The sequence below is a fragment of the Prosopis cineraria genome, unplaced genomic scaffold (assembly GCF_029017545.1).
Source record: "Prosopis cineraria cultivar Desert tree isolate PC_DT_omini unplaced genomic scaffold, ASM2901754v1 PC13, whole genome shotgun sequence".
NCBI lineage: Eukaryota > Viridiplantae > Streptophyta > Magnoliopsida > Fabales > Fabaceae > Prosopis > Prosopis cineraria.
In genome coordinates, this window is record NW_026555344.1 from 37,948,929 (window position 1) to 37,964,272 (window position 15,344).

The window sequence follows — 15,344 nt, forward strand, 5'->3', positions numbered from 1 at the left end:
GGGTATTTTGGTAATTTAGAGATTAAAAATAAAGAAAATTAAAAAGAATAACTCGCAAATGCTTCAGCTGGTTCGAACTCTGAATCCCATGTATAAATCACGTGCGCTCTTCCACTATGCCAACCATTCCTCTTGTCAAAGTTACACCAAAATTAATATAACAACAACTAAATCAAAAAAAATGATATATATTTAATTTTTGCTTAAAATTTCTAGGTTACTACAAATGCCTTCACCTTCAACCTCTCTTTGGAGCTTCCTTGTAGCCATAAGAATGAGAATGCACAAATAAGATACATCATACATGGACTCAGGAAAGAGAGAATGAAGAAGGGAGGGAGAGCAGGGTGAGAAGGAGGATAGAGGAAGATTAAGGGAGAGAGTGGATGAATGGAGTAGAGAGAGTGTTTTTTTATATTATAAAATATATTTAAAAAGTGGGACCCATTAAAATATTAACAAATTTGAATGTGGCCCCCATTTACAGAAAAAAATGAACTAATAAATGGCAGGATATACAAAACAAAAAATATTTGAGGTTGAGGATATAAATAATTCATAGTTAAGTGTAAAGTCATTTATGACCTTTCGTGTAGACTTCAGGGACAAATTTGACCATTAACTTTATATACTTTGACAACTCCATGCAGGAACTTTGACTGTCAACAATAACTTTGTTTACTTTCAGTAACAACTTTGTGGAATCGTTGTTGAAGGTGATTTTTTTTTATAGTATATTTATTATTGATAAGCTATTGGGTTGAGTCAACAAGTACGTTACATGGACGCCATGCACGTCGGTAATAAGTCATACCATTAGATATATATATACATATGTACAGAATAAATATATATACCATTATATATTATACAGATATATATATATATATATATTCTATATTATGTTATGTTAATATATCATATATATCTATAGAGAGAGAGAGAGATTTAAAGATGTTGGACTCCAGCGAATTGCATAAGATCATGCTATTCATATCTATAAAATTATCCTGTAGCTTGCTATTTCACAAGTCATGAACAATATAATGTTCTTATGGTAAAAAAATAATAATACAACTTTCTTTTACTCCAGCTTGATACACAAGACTAGAAGGGGAAAAAACATTCTTAAAATGAACGAAGCATGAATATTAATTTTTGCCCCTCCATTTGATAGATCAGATAGAGAAAATTTACTGAGAAGAATTTTCGGACATTGCATTCATAAAAAATTATTTGAAAATAAAAAACTGTATATGCTGTTTGTTTGGGAAATTTTTAGTTTATCATCAGTTTGTTAATTCTTTCTTGTACATTGAGTAAATATACATGAAATAATCATATACATAAAAAATGTACGGTTATATCAAAGAATTCAATTAATATGTGTATGCAAATTTATCATTCATTCAGTTTATGCAAATTAAATTTGTAAGTGTGCATTCAGTCAATGAAAATAATAAGCGTGCGTTTGATTAACCACTCTTCTAATATTTGTAAAGTACTTTTGTGAATTTTCAAATGTCAAAATTGTTAGGTTTTAAAAAGGTGGAATGTACAGCATTAATCCTGTTTAGATTTCGGCAATAAAAGCAAAAAGTAATGTCGTTTCAAAGCAACTTCAACGGTTTCCATCCTGATACGTTTGGATTTGTTACTTTCAACTTTTTAAAAGCCCTTTATTTAGATAATTATAACATATACAAATTAACATTGCAAGAGGATTCTGGTAACTGACTTAGAAGTGGTTTCTAAACTTGCAATGACCCCCACGCTGAATTTAGGATTGATCTGGTTTCTAAACTCTTTTTCACCCCCCGGGGGGGGGGGGGACCTCTTCACGTCTTTAAGTAAAAATTAATAATAAAAATAAATAGTTATAATGAGACCAATGTGTACTTTCAGCTAGTCATTGAATTTAAAGCTAGGTTTAATTTTAATCAATTTATTTTAGTATTAAGGGTCGTTTTTGTTATTAAACTGTACACAAAAAATTATAAATGTCTTAAAACTCAATTATAAGCCAATTCTATCTCGTAACTTTAAAAATTCCCTCCGTCATTACCTTGCCATTAAAAACATTTAATGCCTATTAGTTGTCAGTAAATCTCACTATTTTTTTTCCTCAAATTCTATTTAAAGGATCATTTTTGCCCCTCAACTCAAATATCTTATAATAAAAAATAACAAAAAATATAAGTGGGGCCTACCAATGGTGAAAAAAGCGATAAAAGTGTTTGTGTCGTGTATGGTTCAAGAACAAAAATAATCATTAACCCTTTATTTTATGAAATCTTTTTAATCCTTTAATCCAAATATCATGGATTTAACTAACAAAAAAAAAAATGCTGATATTGAACTTCTTAAATGTAGACAAAATATTATTAAATTTAAGTTAATTTTTTAAAATAACAATACTTGGCACAAAAAATTATTATTTGAGACTAATAAATGATGTAATGTGGGATAATGGTTAATTAAGATAATCAAAATTTATTTAGGATATTTAAATAAGGATACTGATCCATTAAATTAGCTTTGATTATTTATTTTATTATTATCTTAGTTTAGATTTAGGATTTGAGATTTAAATTTAAATTATTATTATTTTATTATTTTTAGATCTCCATAAATAGGGTTAATTTTTTTATTCATATTTGATTTTGAATATTATTGAATAAGAGTTTTTGAGATCTTTGACTTTTTTTTTTTCTCTCTTCTTATCAATAATGTTAAAGTTAGGAGACTGAAAAATATTTTATATAATAAAAGAATAAAAAATTGTAGATTGCAGCTTTAACTTTGTACTCAAAACACCTGTAAACGGTGGGGGGTTGGATTAGTTCTAAACGCGCAAACAAAAATGTAGGACAGTGCAACTTTAACTTTAGATTTTGACACAAGAAAAAAGTAATGCAGATAACTAAAAAGTTGAAGTGCACGTTTGGATACCTTATCACAGGCACATATGTGTACTCGGACTGAAATCCGAAGCGCATTTGACCATGGAAAAACAGCGGCGACACGTTGAACTGAAAGAGACAAGTCCGGCGTTGTTAGTTGCATGATTCTTTTGCAATAGCTAGTCAACAATGCAAAACACTAAGTTCGTCGTATATTGTCCATAATTCATGCACAGGGAAGCTATAAGCCTGCTCGAGAAGCTTCGTCTCAAGCTCTTATCTCCTTCTTTCCTTCTTCTCTGTTCATACTCACTAAACCAAGACACGTTGAATTAAGACACACACACACACACACACGCTCCCATGCACGTTGCTGTTGCTAGTTATTTTTGCTTGCTTGCAGAATTATATGTGTGGGTGCTTCCCATTGAAAGAACTAAGCTTCGTTGCTAGCAAGCTCTTTCCTCCGATCTCACTCGTCTCTTCATATTTACTAACCCTCTTCCTCTGGAGAAAAAAATGAGTAAGATCATGATCCCTACTATCCTGGGAATGATCCGCAATGGGTTTGTCCTCTCCAAGACCGTGATCTTCATCTGGGGTAACACTATTTGCTATATATGTCTCCATATCAACACGTTCTTTTCCTTCATTGTTTCATTGAGCAATAACTAACTCACTGACTTCTTTAATGATTCAGGTTTAGTTTTCAGCCATGAATTGGTAAACAAGGGAGTGGTAGAAGTTTTCATGGAGTTCCTTACAAAAGAAAATTATAATCCATGGAAAGCTACTATGCTTGTGAATTTTCTAGATGGATTATCAGCTGTGTTAAAAGTTGCTGTGATACACGTGTCTGAGGTTTGCATAGGTCGCTTCAAGGCCATTATCTTCTGCACCATAGCCTTTACCATGGTCAGTTACCATAAGCTTGCTAGCTGGCTAGCTTGCTACTTTAAAGATATATACTCATGTATGTTAAGGCTTTTTCTGGAAAACTGCTTCCAGTTCATGAAAGATCAGATAATTAGTTCATACCTTAAAGTGTGATTCTTTTTGCTAGTTTCTTACTTTTGATCCTGAAATACAACATGAAATTGTTATTGGATCAACTTTTTTACAAATTATTTATTAAAAGGCAAGCAATCTTGTCCTTTTTGGTGGGGTCAACTATATGATTTGCACAAAACCATTGTACTCTTTCAGCAATTATTTATTAAAAGAGTATCAGAATAAAATTTAAACTATAAATGATCAAATAAAAAATGGTATTTGTTTTGTTGATAATTTTTTTTAATTGCAGGGATTAGTGCTATTGTGGTTGGGCTAGAGGCTTCTAATATGCCCTTCTTTAATGCCCCTTGTAGTGTCCCAACTTTTCAATTTTATTTTTCATTTTTCTTTGGATCATTGGCTTCTACATAAAACAAGAAATTTAGATATCTTGATATCCCAAAATGGTGAAGATTTATATTTTTTATGATTTTTTAAAGAAAAATATCACAAATACACCCTTTTATTTTTGAAAAATCATAAAAAATATAAATTTTCACCATTTTGGGACATCAAGATATCCAAATGTCTCTTATTTTATGTAGAAGCCAATGATCCAAAGAAAAATAAAAAATAAAATTGAAAAGTTGAGGCATTACAAGAGGTATTAGAGAAAGGTACATTAGAAGCCCCTAGTCCACTGTGATTTCGCCCCTCAGCTGATCCTGTGGACATCGTGACTTAGATTTTCGTAATAATGCTCATTGCGTTAGGCACGGCCGGAAAAGAGCCAGCTTTAAGAGATTTTTTTTGATTATCAACTTAGCGAAGAAATAAAGAAAAAGTGCACGGAAAAGAACGAAGGAGGAGATAAGGAATTATCAGAAGAAAAGGAAAGAACAGAATCATCACGTAACAATGGCAGCGAAACCACTAATATTTGGTCGTCTACTGCTTCAATTATGAGCTCCGTTATCTCTTTCTTTTGTTTAAGCTTAATTAATTATTGGTCTAAAACTTTTGAAGTTTCGTCTTCGGTTATGGGAGCTGCGTGTCCATTATTTATCCTTGGCATTTTCTGTTATTATCCTGAAGAAAAACCCACTGGAAGCCCTCTCACTACCATTTATAGGGTCATTAGAGAAGCTATTAAGAAACGCAGATTGTCATACTCATCATTAAAATGGGGTTATAACTATAGTTCAGATGATATATTTGAAGATCTCTTTTATAAGACAGCTGACAACGGCGAGGTTCACTTGTTGCCACGTCATCCATCATTCTTGTCGTTCTTGGACAAGGCAGCTATTAAGAACAGGGAAGAGGGGAGTGAAGAAGAAGTAATTTGTACGGCTGAGCGAGCGAGGGACGTGAAGAGCTTTTATTTGATTATACCCTTAGGGTTCACGCTCTTCGCATGCGGTCTGGTTTCTGCTTCTGGCAATACTCACTTTGTTCTGCAAACAAGAAACTTGAGTTCTTATAATATTGGTAGTTTCGATGTTCCCATCATGGTTTTCTTTGTAATCAAATCTATGGTCAATTTTGTGGTTCGAACATTCCAAACACGATATAAAGCAGTGAGACCACTTTGGAGAATGGTAGTTGGGATGTTTTGTTCAGTACTTTGCTGTATTGCGGCTTGGCAAGTGGAACGTCGTAGGTTGTCTCTGATTAAGTTTCTAAGAGACCCACATGATCATGAGGAAAAAATCTCCTTAGGCGATCATGGTTTTAACACCACAGTATTTGTTGCTGGGACTAATGGAAGGGTTTGCAGAAAGTGGACTAGAGACTTTCTTGAGTGATCGATTGCATTCTGAATCAATGAAAAAATTTGTGGATCCGTGCATTAAAATGTTGTTGGGGACTGGGAAATTCTCGAGCATTTTATTTGCGTTAATATTTCATATCTGGATCAAGGATGACCTAAATGATATTCACCTGGATTGGTATTTTCTGGTGCTGGCTTCACTAAGCTTCGGATACCTTGGGATTTATGTATTCTGTGCCAAGTTCAAGAAACCCCAATTTGCAGTTCCAGAAAGTCAAGGCGGATATTAATTGGGAAGAACACAATTGTCGGTTGCCAGAATTCTATTGAGTTTTGTTTTTAGTTTATATATAGTTTTTTTTCAATATTTTCAGTTTTTATAATTTTAATAAGATTGAGTGATGTTTATTTCTTAAGTATATAATGATATTAAATTGCATGGACTATAAGAATAGAAAATACTGAAAATAAATTACTGAGATTAAAAACAAAACCCAATAAAACTATAGAGACTAATATTGTGTTTTTCAAATTACTTAATGTGCAAGTGAATTGTTAGTTCAGCATGAAAAAGTAATTAACTTTTTTTGACAAGTTTATGATTGTCTGATGCTATTTGTTGGAATAATGTGACTCGTGCAATTTATTTATGAACTACGTGCAGCTGAGTCAGTAGTGTATATAAAGCTTGTATATTAATAGTGAGTGTGTATCAACATGCAATATTCTTGAAGAGCTACTATGGAATTAGAACGATATTGTATAGCTCTCGCTCTCACTCGCTCACCGAGAGAGCAATATGTATAGCGCATGAAAATGAAACTTGCGCATGATAATTGTTTTTTAAAATGCTAAAAATAAATTAATTATAATTATAAATATACAGATTGAATACAAATTCATATAGATTGAATCTAAATTTAAAGCGTGGTGGCGAAAGAATTTAGATTCAAAAACAAAATCCGAAATAACACTTGGACTGCAAATTAAATACAAAGAAAGGGGGCCGGGGTTTAAAATAACAAAGCTAAGCCATCTAATCCAATTATGATGTCATATATATGAGGGGTAATTTGATCCAAACCAACAGTTCACGGTCCTTTATCTAGGATGGATGGACAATGGATGATAAACACAAATTAAAAGATGAAGAGACAGAACGAGCCAAATAACTTATGTTTAGAATTTTAAAATAGAGTTAATGTATAATTTAGATCTTAAAATATAAGTTCATGGGTAATTTGAACTCTAAATTTGCATTTAGTATATTTTAAATTTTAAACAATTAAATTTAAAACAATTTCACCTTACTGTTAAATTAAAATAAATGTAATTCAACATGCAATTTTTCATCAAATGAGAATAGGAGAGAGAAGGAGAGTGAAATTTAAAAAAAAAAATTGCATATCAAGCTTTTAATTAAACAGTGAGAGATGAAATTGCATTAAGTTTAATTGTTTATAATTTAAAATGTATAAAATATGATTTTAGTGTTCAAATCATTCCTAAATTTATAATACAGGTCTAAATTACACATTAATCCTTTAAAATCAATAAAAAAAATAAGACAAATTGACTATCATACTAGGAAAAAAATTATTTACCAAATATTACACTATCAAAAATACTTGCCATGATATTGCAAATTGAAACTTGATTTGATAGACACTAAATTCTGTTTTTCTTATCACATTTATATAGGACTTGGTGTCTGTGAGACCAACTTCTATATCATTATTAAAAGAGACATATTAAATGATAAAAAAAAGTATACTTGTCACTTTCTCTCTCCCAACGCACAACACCATTCGTCCATCCCTTCTGCTTTTCCATTGAGGCAGCAACCTCCCCCAATTCCCTGTGCGAAAAATTCCTCCTCCCCTTTCTCTTTCATACGAATAATGTAAATGTAATATAAATTATTTAGATGGCATTTCACATTTACAATGTATAAATTTTAACTTTTAACTAAATACTTTCTAAATAATTAAAAATATGTTGACACAAATCATCTATATTTCTTAAGTTTGAGATTACAATTGATAAGATATAAACAAATATGAGTACGTACACAACTCTTCAATTGAGCATGGAAATACTTCTCATTTCCGATGATATGACTCCCCCAAATGAAACCTTTTATGCTAATAAGGGTTGTTTAAAATGGTAAAAGTAAATTATTTATAATTATAAATATATAGATTGAATACAAATTAATATAGATTCAAATAATATAGATTGAATCTAAATTTAAAGCATGGTGGCAAAAGAATTAACATCTTATGATATGAAATTTTAGAAACTTGATGGACAAAGATTAGAAGCATAGCATAATATTTAGAAAAAATTACATGTAGGTCTCATACAACATACTTATGTACAAATAAGTTTTTTAAAATTTAAAAATCACAGCCAAGTCTCTTGAGACTTAAATATAATTTGAAATTAAGCTACAAAGACATTAATACCCCTATTAAACATATATTACATCAATCAAATAATTAATTTACAACTACTTTATTAACAATTTATAATTATAATTTTAACTTTTTATAAATGTAACTTCATATATCTAATAGTTACATAACCATATAATACTAACAAAGTTTAACATTAATTATTTACAACTATTTCATCAATAATTTACAACTATCACTTTAATTTTTTACAACTCTAGCTTTAAATATTCAATAGTTAAACTAATTTGTTTAATTATTGAATATATGAAATTATAGTTGTACAAAATTAAAGTTATAGTTGTAAATTACTAATGAAATAATTGTAAATTATTTGAATGATATAGTGTATATACGTTTAATAGGAGCATTATTGTCTTTGTATATTAATTTCAAATTATAATCAAGTTCCAAAAGATCTAGTGGCTTCTGAATTTTATGACACTTATTTGTAAATAAATTTGTTTTATGAGATCTATGTATAATTTTTCCTAATATTTATAGCAAATGCAATATTGTCATAATGTCACACACAAAAATCAAGTGTAACCGGCAATAGATATAAACACAAAATACATCCCTTAAACCTTGATCGGAGAAACTCCTAAGTTAACACTTTGAACACATTAATAGGATGATTAGAAATTTTTACAATAGTAAATTTGATATTTAATCTTAAAGAAATATGAGGATTATACCTGTAACTTATGTGGAATACCTAAGTCCAAGTTCTAATATAAGTACAAAGTTTAAATCTTCATTAAATTAGGATTTATCTAAAATAATTTTTCCTTTTTAGTTCAGCAATAAAACTCCTTAATGGACACCTCGAGGTACAAATTCAGCTATTATTTTAGGCAAAAGCATTTTCTAATGTATAATATCCCCAAATAAAATTTAAAATAATAAAAGAAATGTAATAACCCAAAAATAAAATTTAATAAAATAAATATATATTAAATTATTTTGATTTTATTTTTATCGAGTTTTGGTTCATATGTTAAAAGGACGAATGGAAGTCCAATGGAATATGTGTCAATAAGTTATTTGCCATTCGAATCTCCTGGTCAAATTTTTGTATTTTGCTTTGGGCTTTTGGTTAAAATTACTATAATGCCTCTTTAATGTAACAGTAATACAACAGCGCATCAGATTTTTTGGAAGGCTCTTCGGCATTTTTCTTGACTTCTCCAGAACAAAGGGAGTGAGCTTTGTTCTTCACTATCTGCTCTCCCTCTACCTTCCTTTTCGTTCGGTCGCCAGCAACTGTGAGCGCCGGAGTCCTCCTCTTACCGATGGCCTTCTTCTTTTCCTGAGTTAGCTGGCTCGTTTCTGGACTGGGAGAGAGCAAGAGAAGCCTGTCGCCTATAAATTTCAAGCCTCTGATCTGTAAACCATCTGTCGCCTTCTCCCTCCTCTTTGTAGCTCACTGTCGTTGTGGGTAGATGTCGGAGCCCCATCCATCACCTGAATCGTGAGTTCCTCTTCCTTTTGTGCCGTTGATTTCCTCTCTTCTTTCCTTAGTTCACTGTTCTTCTCCCTCCTCTGTTGCTAGCATGCTTTAGGTGCTTCAATATTTTACTATGGGAGTTAATTTAGTGTTGAAAGAGGTTCCGTATTGAGGCCGTCCCTCTTCCCCTCCTTCTTAATTTTCTGCCAGTTCAATTTTTTTTAATCTTATTTGCTCTGTTGTGGCTGATCTTCTATAGGAAATTTTAAATTTTCCTCTTCCTTGTCTGATTCGTGCGTGCTTGAATGGTAGAAATTGTGATTCTTTGACCTGCTGTTGCTGTGTGTTCAAATAGGAAGGAAGTGGTTGAACAAGCTGAAATTTTTAGTCTAATGAAAAAAATGAGGATTTAATGTGGACTTGAATTTTATTTGCGCTCAAATTGATTCTTGATGGGATATGAGTTTGAAAAGTATGAGAAATTTAAATGTGATGCTGAAAATTTTTGAGCAAATAATTAATGGATAAGGGGCTCTATTGGATGAATTAAAAATTGATGTGCATTAAGTGTCTGTTGAAAGATCTGAAAGAAGATTATATCTCTTTATTAATATATAATTGTCAGATAAGAAATTTAATTGTTAAAAAGCCTTGTTGAATGGTTTGGAAATTATGACATGAGATGTTTGATATAAGGCTTAAAAGAAAGTTATGTCTCATTAAATTAGTTAGTTATAGCTAGAGTGATATGAGATAATTTGGGGATGAATGATGATGTTTGGAAAAACTTAAGATGCAAATTTTGGTGTTTTTAGAGTTTTGAATGGCTGTAGTGATTGGGATTGGGTTAGTTGTCAAAAGGAGTTTATATAATTATAAACATATGTACATATTTCTATAGGGTGTGTAGAAAAAGAAGACCTTGATAAGTGATGGAAAGGAGAAATCTTTGAGTTTTGAAAATTTGACAAGTAAGTGGATAATATCCTAATTAATTTTTATATTAGTAAATTTTCTTCTATCAAAATATTGTTTTCAACTATTTATAATTATTAATATATATTTTTCTTGCATTAGCTATTTTTATTAATTGAATTGTTTTATTTCTTGAAGTCATGATATATACTTAAAAGACTGATGATGATGTTTTTACATATTCTAGTACTCCTTTATTCGATAAAGACAATCGTGAAAATTGGTGAAAGAGTTTGAGATGTTAGTTATAAATTTTCATATTAAAAAAATTGATGATTTTAATTGATTCATATGAGTTTGATACTGATAAGAGGAATTTATATTTTAAAAAGTGATTTTTTTTACATGATTGAAAATGGTTTTGGAATGAGATTTTGTACAAAACACTGGTTGCTAATGGCAGTTTCCATTAACCCTTGGCGCACTATGGTAAATGACTAGTTAGTGTGATTTTCGTGAGCTCTGTTCTCACGTTTGCTATTCGTGGGTCTCGTACTCGTGTTTGTTTTGGTGGTTTCGAACCGCATTTGGTTAGCATTGCTCTCGTAGACTATGTATCCACATTTGTTTCATAGCTCATGCTACATTTGGTTACTTACCCTCATGGACTGTGAATCTACGTTTGTCGTCGTGGCTTAAGTCGCGTTTGGTTATTTACTCTCAAGGACTGTGTGTCCACCTTTGTGAATTGTTCTGATAAATTTTTAAAAATATAAATTTTTAATCAATTGATGATCTTATATTTAATGGTTTTCAATTAATAAATATTTTATTTTTATTTATTTATTTAATTATTTTGACTTGTCAAGATTCAATGTTAAAATTGCCTTGTCCTTATAAATTTAAAGTTTATTAATGTTGAAGTTATATAGAATTTTTATTTCAAATTTATAAAATTTATTTACATTGAATTGTTTTCCTTTAATTTATGTAAATGTTGTAGTTATTCATTTTGATTTTGAAAAAAAATATTATAGTTGAGATATTATTCACTGGAAAGTTACTTTTGATCTCAGATTCATTAAACGTTGTTGAGTCTCTTGTTGACTTTTAAGGGTTCTATAGCTAGGTCAGATGGAAATATGATTGAAATTATTTTATTTTGATGTAATTATAGAATTGGTGTATTTTATTTTAAAAATATAGTTAGGTGTTCCACATAGACTATAATTAAGGTTTTATTGTTGCTATATCTTTGTCCGTTAGATGAAAGGAGTAAAGGTCTTGATTATTGTGATGTTTTGTGTAAAAGTTGTATCGAAGAATTTTTAAAAGGTCTTAAATAGAGGGGAGGTGGTGTCAAAATTTTTACAAAAAAAAAAAATTTACGAAACCATTTGTTCGAATTAATTGCATGAAAAATGATCTAATTTTTGATAAATTAGATATATGGTCTTAAAGTTAAATTTCTAAACTTTAGGCTTTAGGGATGTGTCTATTCATATGTACCGTGTCAATCATATTCAATTTTTAGGGTGTGATAAGAAAGTCATCTAAATAGAATAAGTATAAATTTAACTAAAATAATTAATTAGAAAAGTAGTAATATATAACTCTAAGTATTTTTTTTAAACTATCATACTCGTATTAAACAGTTAAAAAATACAACTCTCTTGTTATAAAGAAATACATTCATAAAAGTCAACTTGTTTAATAAAATTCATTTTAAAAAATTAAGTTCAAAATATCCTTTAACAAGACTTTATCAGAACAGATAATAAGTGTAGACATGAGAGTACGTAACCAATCAAGCGCAGTTGAAAGCCATGAAACAAGTGCAGCAAAAACCACGAAACAAGTATAAATACAATGCTCATAAATATTCATCCCTTCATTTCACGTGTGTTGGCCTCCGCAAAGGCTAGCACCTTTTATAAATATTTTACTAGTTAGGTGTATTATAGCATGTCAAAGGTTAATAAAACTATTTTTAGCAACCAACGTTTTGATTCGATCCCACACTTTACATATATGAGTCATAATAATAAATTATTCCTTAAATTATAAAATCAAACATTACCAATATATTAAATAATAAAAGAAACCCAATTGTAAAATAATTTTGACTCTTTATGAAACTTTATATAGTAGAAACATTTTTATTTATGATAGTTGATAATAAAATTTAAAATATAACAATATAAATAATCACGAACATACTTAAACATTATTGTGAAGACAATAATTTATTAATAAATCATTTAAAATAATATTCACTTATTTAAAATATTTTTCTTAAAATTCATAATTCATTTATTGTCACTTCACTCGAACTTTTACTCTTCCAAACACTATAAAATATAATAAATTTTTGATAAATCTTTAATCATTTCAATAGTTCCTTTCAACATTGTTGCGTCAAATATTAAATTATACTAGAACTTTTCACATAAAAGTCCCACTGATCATTGTTAATTTCTCCATTTAACTATCATCTTTTCTTAATCATCTTATCAAAACACCAATTATATCTCATTTCAATTTCACTCAAAAAAACTTAATATTTAAATATTTTATCACATAATTCATTTTCAATCGTCTATTTCTCAAAAATTTAAATAATTATATATTATTAAATTCATAATTAAATATCCTTTGCAAAATTTAAGTTATGTTTATATATTAATAATAACATCCATAATAAACATACTTCTTATAACAATTAATAAAATTTTTTTAAAAAATATCATAATTAAACAAAACTCACTTAACAGATATTTTATCAAGCAATTAAGAGCATCAATTTCTAACCAATTACCAACCTCTTCCTTTACAATTTCACTTTCAAAAATTTCATAATATCAATATTAAAATCAATAACCACATCAAATTTAATTAAAACTCAACCCACACCATCATCATCTTCTTTCTATTACTATGAGTTTCAGCTTAATTAATTCAAGGTTCCCTTTCATATACACACACCGCCACGAACAGCAGTAACAAAGGAGAGAGAAATTTTCCTACTTCAATTATTAGCTCACATACACACACGGGAACATCAAGAAGGAAGGTTCACAGCCTCTCACCACTACAGCAACAATTTCTTCAACCCATACAAACGCACAGAACCGAGGAGGGAGGAAGAGATTTGAAGATCCTTACCTCTAATCAACAATGGTGAAAGCTAAGAGGAGGTGCTGCTACTTAAACAAGGAAGAAAAGGTGAACACAGACCGACGATGTGCAAAGCAGAGGTAAAGGGAGAAGACTATGGCAGCAACCCGCACAGCAGCGCGCCATATGGGAGAAACAGGGGAAGAAGAATGACGGAGGAAAGGATTCTGACCACCACAGTCTATAATGACAGCAGCGAGAAGGAGAAGAGAAGTTCAGAGGGTAAGGTTCGAATGCTCTCTGAACAAAGAAAAACTCTTTTCCCTCTATCGATTCATCTGACCAATACCCAACTCCTCCCCTGTTCTTGAATGCTCCAACCGCAGAGAAGTGAAGGAAGAGACGAAGATGATCCCACTCAGTACTCACCGCATACGACACCGAACGACAAAGAAGGAAGAGAAGATGTGGAGTCCAGCACAGTGAATTGAGGAAAGAGGAAGGAGAAATTTCTAGATCCAGAAAGAAAGATGCCTGTCTGTATCTAGTTGCCATTTTCTAATCTTCAATTGACAACTAAGGAGAGAAAGAGAGAGAGTATATTTGATTTTTTTGCCAAAATTATAAATAAGACACAAATTTAAAACAAGAGAAGAAAGAGATATTTTGGTTAATTTATAAATGTTAAGAATAAAAATATATATCTAAATGTCAAGCCAAATTTTAAGCTTAAATTTCATAAAAGATGTAATATGATTTTTTTTACTTTTCACATTTTTACAATTTGAATCTACTTCTCTTTACATTTATTAAAATAAAATTTTATTTTATTATATTACTTAAGTTGTTATAACCTATCATTCTTTTGTTGCTAATTTAAAATTTTAAATATAGATATGAAATATAAAAATCTAATTATATTTTTCTCCACTATACACAGTATTATTTTTCTTTTAAATCTCCTCATATTCTTATTCTATATATATATATATATATATATTAATCAATTAACTCTCTCTGTTTTTTTTTTTAATTATTCTGAAACTCTTAGGTCATTACACATAAGGCTTCATGCCAAAGTGCCGGGCAAAAATGAAGCGCGAAGTTCCCATGCACTGAAGTTAACGCATCCCTGTACAGTTCCCTTCCCATCATTTTGAATTGTTAAGTTACAATTATTTATTTTCAGAGAAGGTCCATCTAATCTATAATTAGGTACTCCCTTCCGTCATTAGTATAAGAAAAAATTCAAATTTTTGTGTTAGTTTTTGTATAGGGGGAAAAAGAGTTAATGAAGCATTAATAACTTTTTTACCAAAAATACCTTTCATTAATAAGAAATCAAATGAATCATTAAATTATATAATGGGAATATCATTTACGTAGAGTATTTTTTTTTTGGGAAAAAAACTGAATCTAAAACAAATTTATTAATTTTAACTAACTTTAATTAATTTTTTAATGCCCATGAAATCGTTTTATATGTATAAGAAAATAAAAGCTTAAAATGTGACGTACTATCCCAGCCCTTAATAAAAGACAAAGCTTGAAAGCTTTTTTTTTTTTATCTTAAATATAAAATAAAGTTAGAGTAATTAATGCTTTTTCAATTTTAACTCTCATATATTTATTGTCATTTAAATTTTTAAATATAGTCGTTAATAATTATAAAATAAAGATAAAATTGAAAAGTTATATTACATATTCTTTTACAATTTCAAGGTTGTGACTAACGA